Below are 16,277 nucleotides of genomic sequence, written 5' to 3' on the forward strand. Positions count from 1 at the left end.
ACCAGGTCAACTCCAAGTATACCAGCAATGGTCGCCCTCGACAATCCAAAGTCCTGCCCTCCAAACATGAAGTACACGGCTCTGCGCTCGGGTGCTATCCAAGCTGTGGCATAGAACACTCTGACCCAGTCCTCGATATAACGGTTCTGCTCCATCTCTAGCAGCTTGGGCAGTCCTCTGAAGTGAGCGAAGTGTGCTCTCACGTCTGCTCCCCCTGCGGCTGTCCTCAGTGAGACCCAATCAAGTACCCTGTGCGGGAAGATCCGGTGGCCCCTCCGCTGGTAAGTCTCGTAGAAGCTGGCCTGTAGCAGAGTCCAGAACCTCCTGTCGACTCTGCTGTCTCGGGTCACTGGGAACCAAACCTCCTCCTCAACACTCCACCTGAGCCTCTTGACCTTGGCCGCATTGGCTCGGGTCAAGTTCTGGAGCATCACACCTGGCTCCAGACGCACAACAGTGTCCATATGGAACACTGCGCGCTCGGCCTCTAGGGCCTCGGCTCTGCGAGCTGCTGCTGCTGCTGCTGCTGCGGACCTGCGGGGCTCCTGTGGCTGGTGTCCTCCCCGAGTCCTCGATCCAGTGCGACGCTCTGTCGCTGGCGGGGAACCTCCCTCAGACGACTGCTGTGGAGAACTCTGCCCCTCTGACTGTGCTGCCTCTGAGTCAGAACCATCTGAATCTGTCGCTGCTGCTGCTGCTGTCGCGGCTCTGGTGGCCCTGGCACCTCTGACTCTGCCCATCCCCCTGCCTCTGCCTCTGCCTCTGCCTCTGGGGTCCTCCCTGATCTGAAACGGACGAGCATGGCCTGATGCCTGCTCCTCGGCGGCCTTGGCCACCATCTCGGCCCTCTCGGCCTCCTTCTCTGCACGAGTCCGCTTGCGAGCGGGCTTCTCGACCACAACTTCCTTTCCCTTCCTCTTCTCGTGACCCATCTCAATCAGGCAATTTGTCGAGCACTTAGCGAGCGCTTGGCGAGAAGATGCTGCGGGTGCGGCTGCGGCGTGGGGCTGCGGCTGCGTGGATGGCGCTAGAGCTTTGCCTGGCGTGGAGCTGTGGTGGTGAGGATCTGCGGTGGCGGCGTGTTTTCACGGCGGTTGGCGACCGTGGCGGCGAGCAGTGGCGCGGGCGGTGTAGGTGCGCACGGGCGGCGCTGGGCGAGCGCGAGGGCGCACGGCGGCGGCTTGGAACGGCGGCGCGTGGCAGCAGTGGTGTGGAACGGCGGCTGCAGGGTGGACGAGCGGCGGCGGGAGATCGGCGAAGGCGGCTGCGGCTCGAGACGGGAGAGAAGCGGGCGAAATAGAGAAGGCGAAGCCGGCGGCGCGGGGGCAAGAGAGATATATGACAGGTGGACCCCGCGGATTTCCTTAACGCCGGTCGATCCGACGCCTAGGGTTTGAGCGCCGGTTGATTGCATCGGTGCAGTTCACCCGAGACTCCTGCAGATCTGAAACTGAACGCCGGTTGAACCGATGATATGCAATTTGTACTCATCGGTTGAACGCTGCTAACACCGGTTGATTGACAGGTTTGATATGTGTTTATGATCACCGGTTGATCCGATGCTCTGACTTTTGTATACGTCGGTTAAACGCCTGAAACTGCCTGAGCTGAGACCCAACTTTAGTAACGCCGGTTAAACCGATGAGTATTAATCCATTGAGCATCGGTTTAACCGGTGAAGCCGAAAACCCCTCACTCAGCTCACTCTTCTATGCTTAGTCCAATAAACTTATAAGATTCAAATAAACTCAAGTTAATGGACTTGCATAGGCGACTTTACCCCTCAAAATAAATAGGATAGCACACTAGCTTAAATAATTTTCTTTTCAAACACAAGGAAAAGCCGCAAGAGAGACAAAGCGCCAAATAAAATGTATGAGCCATGTCATAGGAATATTGAAGATAGAAAGCTTCAAACTCATCATGACATTGCTCACTAGGCAATAACGCACCTAACACTTTGCTCTTTTCACTTTTCATGAATTAAGATCTTGTATATGAAACAAGTCTCATTTTCATCAAGTGATCTCCTTTGTGACCCTTACGCATGCAATGATAATGCAAACTACAACCACATGCGAAAGTAAAATAAACATGAAGTGCACATCTATATGACAAGAAATGCATAACAAGAAATTAAGATCTACTTGTCAAGTTTGAACCCACGGGAAGCTTCTTCATGATGAGCCTTTCTACAAGCCTAGAGGAAAACAAGTGGACCACCACCTCTAGCTAAACCCTTGCTCATCACTATCTTACCATGGTTAGACAAGTGTCCTATATGTATGCATTTTTCTATATGTCATGGCAACTTACATGACGTTTGCCGCATCTAACACATTAAGCTCATTCCTTAGCCTAACAAAGGTACTCTTGTCTAAAGGTTTTGTGAAAATATCCGCCAATTGCTCCTCGGATCTCACACCTTGAAGGGAAATGTCCCCCTTGGCTTCGTGATCACGCAAGAAGTGATGGCGAATATCAATGTGCTTTGTGCGAGAGTGTTGAACCGGATTCTTGGCAATTTTTACGGCACTTTCATTGTCACAAAGGAGTGGGATCCTATCTAGTTTCACACCAAAGTCCAAAAGGGTTTGCTTCATATATAGGATTTGGGCACAACATGCACCGGCCGCTATATATTCTGCTTCTGCGGTGGACAAGGCCACGGAATTTGGCTTCTTACTTGACCAAGAAACTAGAGAACGCCCAAGCAAGTGGCAACCCCCGGAGGTACTCTTGCGATCCACACGGCTTCCGGCAAAATCCGAATCCGAGTATCCCAAGAGATCTAAGCTAGCACCTTTGGGGTACCACAAGCCTATGCTAGGGGTGTGCTTGAGATACCGAAGGATCCTATTCACAGCCGAAAGGTGTGATTCCTTTGGGTTAGCTTGAAAGCGGGCACACAAGCACACACTAAATATTATATCGGACCTAGATGCGGTAAGGTAAAGCAAAGACCCTATCATAGAACGATAGAGGGATTGATCAATTGGTTTACCGTCCACATCCAAGTCGAGATGCCCATTAGTTGCCATGGGTGTCTTGATTGGCTTGCACTCATCCATCTTGAACTTCTTCAAGATATCTTTAGTATACTTTTCTTGATGGATGAATGTCTCTTCCTTCATTTGTTTGACTTGAAAACCAAGGAAGAAGGTCAATTCGCCAATCATGGACATCTCGAATTCCCTAGACATCATGGTAGCAAACTCATGGCTTAGTAAATCATTAGTTGAGCCAAAGATAATATCGTCAACATAAATTTGACAAATGAAAAGATCCCCGTTGACGTCTTTTGTGAACAACGTGGTGTCCACCCTCCCGATCTTGAAGCCTTGCATGATTAGGAAGTCACGAAGCCTCTCATACCAAGCCCTTGGAGCTTGTTTGAGCCCATAGAGTGCCTTGTGCAACCTATAAACATGATTAGGATTCCTCGGATCTTCAAACCCGGGAGGTTGCTCAACATAAACAAGTTCGTTAATAACGCCATTTAAGAATGCACTTTTCGCATCCATTTGATATAACTTAATGTTATGATGTGAAGAGTAAGCAAGAAGGATACGGATAGCTTCAAGTCTTGCGACCGGAGCAAAAGTTTCACCAAAATCCAAACCTTCGACTTGAGAAAACCCTTTTGCCACAAGTCTTGCTTTGTTGCGTATCACCACCCCATGTTCATCTTGCTTGTTTCGAAAGACCCACTTAGTGCCAATGATATTCTTGTCTTTCGGAGGAGCTTCGAGGACCCAAACTTCATTGCGGGTGAAGTTGTTCAATTCTTCTTGCATGGCCATCACCCAATCCGAGTCCTCAAGTGCTTCCTCTATGCTAGTGGGTTCAATACAAGAAACAAACGAGTGATATTCGCAAAATGAAGCATGCTTAGAGCGAGTTCTTACTCCCTTTGAAGGACTACCAATGATTTGACCAATTGGATGATCCTTGGAGATGCGACCATACTTCACTAGCGGTATTTGCATGGATGCTTGTTGGGGTGGATCATGGGTGACTTGTGCTTGTGGTGGAACACTTTGCTCTTCTTGTTCTTGGACTTGGGGTGTTGGCGTTGGCACATATTCTTGAGGTAGTGGATCATCTTTTTCTTGATCTTTATCCACTTGGGGTGCCGTGGAGGTGCTTGGTGTAGATGAGGAAGGTTCTCCCCCTTGATCATTGCCTTCATGCTCCTCTTCCGGCTTGATATCCCCAATGGACATATTTTTCAAAGCTTCATCAATCTCTTCATCACCTACATTTTCATAGCCAACAACCTCCTCTTGGGAGCCATTAGATTCATCAAACTCCACATCACATGTTTCTTCAACTAACCCGGAGGTTTGATTGAATACTCTATATGCTTTGGAGTTTGATGCATAACCAAGAAAGAAACCTTCATCACATCTACTCTCAAACTTACCGAGCCTTTTCTTCTTATAGATGAAGCATTTGCAACCAAAGACTCAAAAGTATGATATATTTGGTTTCCTCCCGGTGATGAGCTCATATGGAGTTTTCTTGAGGAGTCGGTGAGGATACACTCGGTTGGATGCATGACACGCCGTGTTGATTGCTTCCGCCCAAAACTTCTCGGACGTGCCATAATCATCCAACATCGCTCTTGCTAGGGTGATGAGTGTCTTGTTCTTTCTTTCCACCACTCCATTTTGTTGAGGCGTGTAGGTAGCGGAGAACTCATGCTTAATGCCCTCTTCATCGCACCATTCTTCAATCTTCATATTTTTGAACTCGGTGCCGTTGTCACTCCGGATCTTCACAATTGGGGAGTTGTACTCCCTTTGAGCTCTTCTTGCAAATGTCTTGAAGATTTCCGGAGTTTCACCCTTATCGCCTAGAAACATAACCCAAGTGTAACGTGAAAAATCATCAACAATTACTAGGCAATAGAGGTTACCACCAAGGCTCTTGTATGTAGTTGGACCAAAGAGATCCATGTGTAGAAGCTCGAGCGGCTTGGAGGTAGACAACATCGTCTTGATGGGATGATGTGTTGCTACTTGCTTCCCGGCTTGACATGCTTTGCATAATTTGTTCTTGTCAAATGTGACATCCTTCAAACCGGTGATCATCCCTCTCTTGTGAGCTTTCTTGAGGTTGCTCATGCCAATATGAGCAATTCTTCTATGCCAAAGCCATCCAAGAAAAGACTTGGTGAAGAGGCATGTCATGGTGCTTGTTTGCTTTGAAGAGAAATCCACCAAGTAAATGTTGCCATGCCTAAACCCCGTGAATACCAATGACTTGTCTTTTTCATGAGTTACTACAACACCATTCTTGTCAAAGGCACACGTTAGTCCAAGATCACACAATTGAGCAATTGAAATAAGATTAAAACTAAGTGCTTCTACAAACAAAACATTAGAAATAGATAAATTTTTAGAAATTGCTATTCTACCCAAACCTAAAACTTTTCCCCTTGAGTTATCACCATAGGTGACATGTTCATGATCGCTGGGGTCTTCAAGAGAGGTGAACATGCTATCATTGCCGGTCATGTGTTGAGAGCAACCGCTATCAAGTACCCAATGTTTTCCACCGGCTTTGTAGTTCACCTACACACATAAGAATTCACTTTTGAGTTTTAGGAACCCAAACAAGCTTTGGGCCTTGCACATGTGTGACAAGAGCTTTTGGGACCCAAAGTTGCTTGGGGAGCTTCTTCTTTGACTCCTTAGTGAGTTTGCCAATGAATTTGGCCTTCACCTTGCCCTTCACTTTACTCAAGAGAAAATGGTTATTTTGAAACATTGATGAGTAATTCTTGGGTAAATTAGGAAGAGGACGTGATGGTAAAGTGCACTCCCTAGTGTGGTGCCCGGTGACTTGGCAATGTTGGCAATATGAACCAACTTCCTTGATGAAGCTAATCTTGATCTCCGGAGAAGGAGTAGTAGCTATATTTGTCTCCGGAAATGAAGCAAGACCTCTCTTGCCATAGTCACGGGCATTGTTGAAGAGAATCTCCTTGTGGATGTATTCTCCTCTTGAGAGCTTCTCCACACTACTCTTGAGACTTGCCACTTGATCCATCAATTCCTTTTCCCTAGAAGGTGCAAGCTCGGGCAAAGCATTAGTAGCATTTGCATTAACGAGTAGGTCATCACATGAAGTAGAAGCATTGACCTTCTCAATAGTTTCATGAGCAAAGTTCTCAAAACTTGGGTCAATTGCTTCATAGGCAAATTCAAGTTCTTGGTACTTGTGAGCCAACTCTCTATGCTCTTGTTTAAGCTTTTTGTGGCTCTCTTCAACTTTCTTAGCAAGTACAAGTGACTCATTGTGCTTTTTGAGCAAACCATTGTACTTGCCAAGCAAATCGGAGTGGGCAAGCTCTAACTTGGCACGAGTGCTCTCAAGAACTTTGACTTTGCCCTTTTCCCTCTTGATGACGGATGTATACTCATTAATGAGGTTAGCAAACTCATTAGGGTCAAGCTCATCATCACTATCATCTTCACTCTCACATACCTTAGAGTTACTTTTGGCCATGAGGCACATTGGAGGTGGAGGTAGTGATGGTTCTTCATTGGTGAGGGCGATGGTGACGATGTCTTCTTCATCACTTGAATCTTCGCTTGATGAGACATCGGTCACCCACTCTTGTTTTTCCACCAAGAAGCTTCTCTTGGTGTTGCCCTTTTTCTTTGGGAAGAGCTTTGTCTTCTTGTCATGGCTCTTCTTCTTCCCAAGCTTCTTGTTCTTGTTATCACCATAGGTGACATGTTCATGATCGCTGGGGTCTTCAAGAGAGGTGAACATGCTATCATTGCCGGTCATGTGTTGAGAGCAACCGCTATCAAGTACCCAATGTTTTCCACCGGCTTTGTAGTTCACCTACACACATAAGAATTCACTTTTGAGTTTTAGGAACCCAAACAAGCTTTGGGCCTTGCACATGTGTGACAAGAGCTTTTGGGACCCAAAGTTGCTTGGGGAGCTTCTTCTTTGACTCCTTAGTGAGTTTGCCAATGAATTTGGCCTTCACCTTGCCCTTCACTTTACTCAAGAGAAAATGGTTATTTTGAAACATTGATGAGTAATTCTTGGGTAAATTAGGAAGAGGACGTGATGGTAAAGTGCACTCCCTAGTGTGGTGCCCGGTGACTTGGCAATGTTGGCAATATGAACCAACTTCCTTGATGAAGCTAATCTTGATCTCCGGAGAAGGAGTAGTAGCTATATTTGTCTCCGGAAATGAAGCAAGACCTCTCTTGCCATAGTCACGGGCATTGTTGAAGAGAATCTCCTTGTGGATGTATTCTCCTCTTGAGAGCTTCTCCACACTACTCTTGAGACTTGCCACTTGATCCATCAATTCCTTTTCCCTAGAAGGTGCAAGCTCGGGCAAAGCATTAGTAGCATTTGCATTAACGAGTAGGTCATCACATGAAGTAGAAGCATTGACCTTCTCAATAGTTTCATGAGCAAAGTTCTCAAAACTTGGGTCAATTGCTTCATAGGCAAATTCAAGTTCTTGGTACTTGTGAGCCAACTCTCTATGCTCTTGTTTAAGCTTTTTGTGGCTCTCTTCAACTTTCTTAGCAAGTACAAGTGACTCATTGTGCTTTTTGAGCAAACCATTGTACTTGCCAAGCAAATCGGAGTGGGCAAGCTCTAACTTGGCACGAGTGCTCTCAAGAACTTTGACTTTGCCCTTTTCCCTCTTGATGACGGATGTATACTCATTAATGAGGTTAGCAAACTCATTAGGGTCAAGCTCATCATCACTATCATCTTCACTCTCACATACCTTAGAGTTACTTTTGGCCATGAGGCACATTGGAGGTGGAGGTAGTGATGGTTCTTCATTGGTGAGGGCGATGGTGACGATGTCTTCTTCATCACTTGAATCTTCGCTTGATGAGACATCGGTCACCCACTCTTGTTTTTCCACCAAGAAGCTTCTCTTGGTGTTGCCTTTTTTCTTTGGGAAGAGCTTTGTCTTCTTGTCATGGCTCTTCTTCTTCCCAAGCTTCTTGTTCTTGTTTTTCTTCTCATCCTCTTCATCATCGCTTGAATCATGGCGATGCTTGCTCTTGTTATCCTTATTTCTTTTGTCCGGCTTGGGGCAATTTGGACGGATGTGGCCTTTTTCTCCACAATTATAGCAAATTTTGTTCTTGACATCCATTGGCCGGAACATTCCCTTTTTAGAGTCAAAGTTGAAACCCTTCTTATTGATCTTGTCATTCAAGCGTGTGAACTTTCTCATCATGAGAGCAAGTTCTCCATCATCTTCAACATCGGATGAGCTTTCATGATGATCATCTTCTTCATTGCTTGAGCTTGAATCTTGTTTGATCATCTTGAGCTTACGGGATTTGTTTGCCTTGGTCTTTAGAGCAATTGATTTGCTTGAAGTTGGCTCTTCGGACATACCAAGGATACTCATTTCATGAGCGCGAATTTCGCCCACAAGTTCTCCCACTTCCACTGTGTCAAGATTCTCCTTTTGAAGCATAGCATTGATGATGTTATACTTGGGCTTCGGGAGGAGCATGAGAATCTTGTGATTGATGGAGGCACTATCAATTTTGGATATTTCAAGTGCATTAATGTCCTTGACAATGACATTCAAGCGAGAGTACATATCATTGCAATTTTTATGAGCTAACATTTTAAAGGAATCAAACTTAGCTCTAAACAAGTGATATTTTTGTTCGCGGACTTTTGTGGAACCTTCATGGATTTCAATTAGCTCTTTCCATATATCACTTGCTAAGTCCATGTCATTTACTCTAGCAAAGACTTCCTCACTAATGGCTTCGAAAATTGCATTTCTAGCCTTTGCATTCCATTTTAATTGTTCGGTGGTGGGAGTTTCGGTGAACCCGGTCTTAGTTGCCAACCACACTTCGGGGCAATCGCATCAAGGTATGCGGCCATGCGAACTTTCCAATAGGCAAAGTTCTTGCCCTCGAAGTGAGGCGGCGAACCACCCATCTTGGCCATAGCTCTAGGCGGTGAAGCCTAATGATCCAAATGAGCAACGAGGCTCTGATACCAATTGTAAGGATCGATGGACCAAGAGGGGGGGTGAATTGGGCCTTTTTCAATTTCTAAAACAAAGTAAAGCAACCTTAACCTATACAATGCTAGTAAGGCACCAATTCACCAACCGGATAACTAAGCTACTTACACAAGCTAAGAGAGATAAAAAGAGAAGTAAAGCCTAGCAAGGTAGAGTTAAGTTATGATCTCTAAGTCAAGCTCATGAATAAATTGTATGAAAGAAAATGCTTGAATAAAGAGAGTGGACAAGAGACAACCGAATTTTTTCACGTGGTATCGATGTGTTGGCACACACCCCTAATCCACGTTGTGACACTCACAAAGAGTCTTGTCACCTCCCAAGTCACCGAGACGAGGGCGCTCACTAAGAGTCTCCGTTCACCATCCCGGCGTGGTGGAGATCAAGCCACGTACAATCTTCTTCTCCGGGCTCCCACAATCCTTGGCAAGCTCCGCGAGAAACACCTCGATCACCAAGATCGCCTAGGTGATGCCAATCACCAAGAGTAACAAGCTAAGGCCTTCACTTGAGCAAGAACCGATCACCAAGAACGGATGCACACAAGCTTCTCTCTACTCAAGTCCTTAATCTTGCTTCTTGATTGATTGAATGAACAAATATGTGAAAGATGAAGCTCAAGGTGGTTCTTGACTATAGTATTGAGTGTATGGATGTTGCCTGGTGTCAAGAGTAGCAAAATGACCCATTGGAGGGGTATATATAGGCAGCTCACACGAATAGAGCCGTTGGAGAAAAGCTGCCAGAAAACTGCGTAGCGCCGGTTAATCCGACGTACCTCCAATAGTCATCGTCGGTTTAACCGATGAATGTAAACTGCCCCTTCTGAAAACTAGCCGTTACAACTTGGGCAGATTAACCGACGTATCATCGGTTTAACCGGTGAGTGTAGTTGTCCACTGATCAACTGAAAAATCAAGTCTCTGGACAACTGCACCGACGTTAACTCAAACCTATCATCGGTTTAACCGGTGAGTACAACTTCTGAAGTCCTTGGAAAAACCATCTCACTGGTCAATTGCACCGACGTCCCATTTCAAACATCGTCGGTTTAACCGGTGTATAGAACTTGAAATACCCTGGAAAAACCAACTCTGGACTAATGCACCGACGTTAAATTCAAACACGTCGGTTTAACCGGTGTATTGACTTGTCCAGACTCTGCTGACTTCGTTTAACCGACGTATAGAAAATAGAGGTCGTCGGTTAAACCGGTGTTAAAGACTTTTTTTGATTTTGCCTTTTCTGATTTGAGTCTTGAATGAAATCCAAATATTCTTGAGATATAAGTTGAGAACCACTTATTTGAACTTCTAGAAACCTGAGTGACCATAGTGTGCATCCATTTTCAAATGACCATGTCCATGCTCAAGTTACTTAGCCTTAACCCCTCTTAATAGTGCGATCACTACAAAACTATAAAACATATACTAACCTAAGTGTCCTTCTCAACCTTATGACACTTAGGACTAGAAAGATCCTTAGTCTTGCCATATAATTGAGTTGAATACCGAGATCGCCTTTTTTAATAATGAAATTGAGGGGCCTCTTTTGACATATGACCAAATGAGCGATAATGATCTATTAAGCTGCACAAACTCATTAGTCACAATAATGGTTGTCATTAATCACCGAAACATACCTTGAGGTCCTAGATGCTTACAGGTGTCGACATCTTTGTGCGGGGGACGTGAAGACCCCCATCCTTCATGGAGAAGCTCTTTAGTGGAAAGCGGGATCAAGACGACCGTGGTGACTTGGTGACAAGCCTTTGTGGCGAGTCTAAGTGTCCCCGGAAGAGACTTGATTACCGGAAAGCGATACTCTTAGTGAGTGCTTCAACAACGTAGAGTAGGAGTGGCTTTGTGCCTAACCGAACCACGGGATAAATCTCGCGTCAAGAGTTTGCTTCCTCTCATCCCTATTTAAGCTTCCGCATTTCATATTGCAACTCTTGTGCCTTACTTTCTTAGAGTAGTATGTTGCTAGGATTGACTATAGGTTGCAAAACTCTTTTAGGATGGGGGTTTCACACTAGTTGAACCATAGTTGCACATCTAAATAGCATATTTTAGTTTAAGTTTATGTGTAAACTAGTTGGAGCTATAGACTTTAGATTGCCTAGTTCACCCCCTCCCTCTCTTAGGCTACGAGCATCCAATCACTTTCACATGGGCTCTAGGCTCTTTCTATAGAGGGTTATCCCTTTCCTTTCACCTCGGTGTACTTGAGAATGTTAAGCCTTTGCCATTGTTCTATAGATGACTGGTTTGCCCAGAAACTCTCTTCTTGTTGCCCCACGTTAGACGACCTAGACTTGATGAGTTGTGCCATCCATATCACCATGTTTTCGTCAACCAAATTGAAGAGTTTGACCATTACCAGTACACAAACTGAGAAAGATTTCCCAATAGAATTTCAGTATTTTGTGATAGATATGCCAAACCTAGTCTCCCTGCGCCTAGAGGAGATTCCGAGAAGAAATATTCACCTTGTGGATGTGTCATCAGTTAAAATGGCCTCAATCTACCTTTTCTCACTCTCTTTTGGAAATTCTCAGGTTCAGTGCAGTATTCTCGGTGCTCTTTCAAATGCCACCAGCTTGACATTGGTATCTGCATCTGTCTATGAAGAGGTATGCTTCCTACTTTAAATTTATAATTGCTCCAATTTGTTATCTTTGCATATCCTTTGAAATGTTTCATGACTTGTTTTCAGGTGGTGCCAAAGGTATTGCAGCATGATATTCTAAGGTGTGAGACATTCAGCAAACTGAAAGGATTGCACCTTGGCGAATGGTTTTTGAGTCGTGGGTGCTATCCACTAATATGCTTGCTTCGGCTCACCTGGCATAGAAAAACTTACCCTGCAACTTGATGAGGCAAGATATTGCACCCCTCCCTCTGTGATGATGTTTCTGCTTATATGAAGGGAGTTTAACAATGTTTTTTTTTTATCTACCAGAGCGGAGATGATGATTATGAGAGTCTTCCAAATGCTGATGCTGAAATAGATCCTCCTTGCAATGAAGTAGTGACTACATCTAGCTGTGAAAAACTTAGAAAGATCAGTATCCACTGCCACCCACGGAGCGAAAAAAGAGCCCAGATCATCATGCGCATCTTATCAGCCAATCTTTGTCCTCTCCCTGAAATCAAAATCAAGCCCCTTACCATTCAGGCTTAGGATGGTAAGTTTCTTGAATCCCACCATGCACGCTTAAGAAATCGTGAAATTACACCTTGGATGCTTAAGGCTGAGTTAGCTATTTCTGTATTGAGGTAATATGCTGTTGTAGGTGATCAGAATTTGGTGACCTGGTAGCTGTCTGACCATGGATTAGAGCTTATGACACTTGTAAGACTTGTGTTATTTGTACCCTTCGTTACTGCCTGGACCTGGGTAATGTCTTCCATTACTGTTTCATTTGGTACATTTATGCTTTCCCTGACCTTGTGCGGTTTAGTACTTTTCGTCGCCGCGTTGTGTTGCATCTCATCTAGGGAAAAAACTGGGGTGCGCCCCGGGCGCACGGAGGCGCTCCTGCGCCCCTACGCCAGATCGTCGCCACCTGTCCCCGCTCAGTATCGGAAGGCCAGCACCTGCGCCCGCTCCAGCGCCCGCTCCAGCTCGCCACCCGTGCAGGACGCCCGCTCGGCTCCTTTGCTGCTCAAGCGCCAGCTCCAATCACGCTCGGCTCCGCTCCGCTCCAGTCTATCCCGCCAGGAGGCCCCCGCTCGCTCGCTCGCTCGATCGTCTCCTTCGATAAAAGTCTCCAATCGCAAGGAGGAAACCCTAGCGCGCTGATAACGAGCGAACGCGTTGGGTGCCGTCACCATCGCCGGTCAAGCACGAGGGCTCCCGCCGCAAGGCCTCCCGGCGCGACCCCGACAGCGTCACCATCTCCGCCACCATCCCGGAGCTGGGCCTCCTCGTCGCGGGCGTCGCATCGTCGTCCCCTGGTACCTTGTCGTCTTCTACCACGATGAAGGTGCGGTGATGAAGATTTTTCCTCTTTCTAGTTTGGTTTCTAACATATAGTTTCGATATTCACAGAACACCATGTTGGTTCCTAGATCAGTGGAGAATGAAGGTCCTATTGAGGTAAAAAAACTAGACAAAATATATATAATGTTTTTGATATAGTACACCATTAATTTACGATTGATATGTACAGGAGATGGTTGATAAATCTGGATAAAATTTGATGACACCTATAGTTGGAATGACTTTTGAATCCGAGGAAAAGGCTTATGAGATGTACAATACTTATGCCAGACAGGTTGGGTTCAGTATTAGAAAGAGCAAGACAAAGCGCCGCCAAGATGGTAGTTTATATCAGAAACATCTAGTATGCAGTAGCGAAGGACATCGAGAAAATGAGTCATCACAAAAGGATATTACAAGGAGGGGTTGTGATGCTCATGTTCAGTTTAGTATCAGCAGAGAAGGGATTTGGACAGTGCAAAAGGTCGAACTAGAGCACAACCATTATCTTGCTAGTCCAGATAAGCGATGAATCTATGTAACTGTGCTCTTTTGCTATTAAGGGACCTTAGGAAATAAGCATGTTCTTTTGTCCCCATGAATGGTATTATAGAATTGTATCAGTTTCAAAAAGTTTGAATCTGTTGAAAGTATAACTGTTCTCTTCTTATGTTAAGGAACCTGTCATTTGAGTGAACCATATTATTCATATCCCTCGCACTGTTCTTTTATCATAAAATGAATCAGCCAAAACATAAACCTGTCACTGTATATAAACTGAACGACAGCCATGTTGTGTGAACTTTGCCTTTATCTCAGCATTCCATAGCTTGCTCACAAGTTCAGCAGCCAGTGTAAGCTCCTTCACATTTCTTTTTTGTTCTCGATTATATGGGCAAACAAGGATCCCAGTCAATAGTTATTTATTTTTCAGCAAATGAGAGAAAATCACATGTTCAAGAACAACCATATTTATTTCAGAATAATCTCTTTTGTAGTACATCCATACATTGTACAATTTGAGACCTACACTATATACATCAGACTGTTAGCCTGCCTCATCATGTCTGAAGTGATCAATCATGTAAAATTTAACTAACAACTAAGACACAATTTGCAGTCATAAGTTGAACAATTGAACATCAGATTGTGACCAGCAACCAAGACACAGGCGACAAGGACATGCTGCCTATGCCAAAAATCTGTGATCCTGCATAATTGCATAAAGAAGAGTATCAGTATGTATGAAACCACTTCGGAATTTACTGGCTACTGAGTTGTTAATCGGAATTTGTACCATTGTTACCTAAACTTGGAACCACATCAATGGACCTGGCCAATTCAGCAAATAGAGGTAGCAAACAGAGGCACAAGAAAAATAAATCTTCACCAATATCATATAGACTGGCACAAGAGGCTTCATCGCTGCCGCGTCCCTAGTTCATGTCATGTCGGCCAGTTACATTCTTCTCTCTTCCTTGCCGACGGACGGACTTCATGGTGTCACCACCATCTTGGCCAATGCGTTGGGTGCCTCATGCCTCCCGCTTCCCAGCTGGAGGTAACTGCTGCCAAATAGACACAAGAGACGTCAGATCTTTATTGTCGATTTTAGCATTCAGTCACAAACTACATGCCTCAGCTTATCAACTGAGTTCTTTTATACTCAGTTGATAACTGAACTTGTGGATTTATAACCTGCAATTATAAATCTTTATGTTGCAAATATTATCTTGTTTGGGACTTCGGGTACTCTTTATATACAGTACTAATTATAGCTGATATTTATTCCTTGGAACATTACTGCATTAGTGCATCACCAAAAAGTTAAACTATGTGGACCTTTCTTAGCTCTGACAAAATTTAGACACAACCACTACTGCATACACAATAAGATGGGACATTCCAGCATTGACATTCTCTATCTAGCTGCAAAAGTAAAGACTACTCATATATTATGTTATCTAGTAAAAACCATGACATGAGACATAAGCAAGAGTTCATAGCTGTTGTCGAATACTAAGTTCAAATAGTGGAAATCCTAACACCTAGTTGTCTGTAAATCCTTAATCGAAAATTGTACCTTGATTACCTGAACTTGGAACCACATCAATGGAAGGCGCCAATTCGGCAAACAAAGGCAGCAAACAGATGGCGGATAGGGATGGCAGCTGGACGGGGAGGCAGCAGCGGCCACGCCCGGCTGCGGGCGGGGCAGCAGTGGCGGAGGGAAGCAGCCGCGGCCGACGCGGCGCTGGGCCGCCGGGCGGAGTCAGCGTGGTCGACGGGGAGGCCGATGTGACGGGCGACGGGGAGGAGCCGGCTCGGGCGCGCGGGAGCGGTGGCACCGCCGGGAGCAGGGGACGCGGCGGCTCTGGTGATGGGAACTGCGGCGGCTCCGGCGATGGATCTGCGGCGGCTCCGGCGATGGATCTGCGGCGCATCTCCATTCTCCAGAGCTCCGAAAAAAAAAGAGAGCGAAGAAAACAGAGCCGGGCGCTGCCGCTGAGCCGAGCCACGCTGCGTGAGGAAACGAGCCGAGCCCCGCGCGCCATCCGTCGGATCCTAGCGGAACGGCATCACGGGAGGGGGCGCACGCGAGCTGGCGTGCGCCCTGGGCGCACCCCATTTTCTTCCCTCATCTAGCATGGCAGAACTAGCACCACTTGCCTGAAGCTGTAATGCTGTGTTCCAAGGGAAACTATGTTTGTAATTCTGTTTTTCGAAGGAAACTAGTAATTCAGCGTGTGGTAAAATGGTTCGTATCTGTCTTGCAGCTTGATTCTTGTCCAGCTGTGACTAGTTTTAATTAATTACCAGGCTGGTGCTTGTGAGGCTGAAAATGATCTTGTTGGCTGTCAGTCTGATTGATGATGTTTGAGCTTATGATCGATGGTTGGGAAAAATTCTGCGTTTTGACCAGTTTTCGACTATTGGATTATGGTTTCCTTGTTCTCTCTATTTGCCTCTGCGGTTGAACACATACAATGTTCTTTCCTCATGATCATCAAGATCGGATAGAGCACATGAACCTAGAATGACCGAATGGCCAAGACCCTGGCGGCGCCGGCGTACGGTGTCTGCAGCATTCTCAGCTGCTTTCCTGTTGTGCATCGTCACACGTGAGCGCAGGAACGCGTGGATGATCGACCGGCAGCCTCAATTTGTACCAACCTCTAGCCTAGGTTCGAAGCAGGCAAAATCTATGCATTTTTTTTTACCACACATCACA

At 45.6% G+C, this 16,277-nt stretch overlaps 1 long non-coding RNA gene across 4 annotated transcripts; it reads right to left on the reverse strand.

The window, feature by feature from the left end:
* Window positions 1–13,998: 13,998 nt before the first annotated feature.
* Window positions 13,999–15,673, reverse strand: LOC120686765. 4 transcript variants are annotated; one of them, XR_005680367.1, is made up of 2 exons: window positions 15,138–15,673; window positions 13,999–14,610 (listed from the first exon to the last, which is right to left on the reverse strand). It is a non-coding gene; the product is annotated as an uncharacterized LOC120686765 (long non-coding RNA). The 4 variants fall into 4 exon arrangements; XR_005680365.1 differs by having other exon boundaries at window positions 13,999–14,613; XR_005680368.1 differs by having other exon boundaries at window positions 15,129–15,673.
* Between the last annotated feature and the right edge of the window lie 604 nt (window positions 15,674–16,277).

This window comes from Panicum virgatum, chromosome 8N (genome assembly GCF_016808335.1).
Source record: "Panicum virgatum strain AP13 chromosome 8N, P.virgatum_v5, whole genome shotgun sequence".
Taxonomy (NCBI): domain Eukaryota; kingdom Viridiplantae; phylum Streptophyta; class Magnoliopsida; order Poales; family Poaceae; genus Panicum; species Panicum virgatum.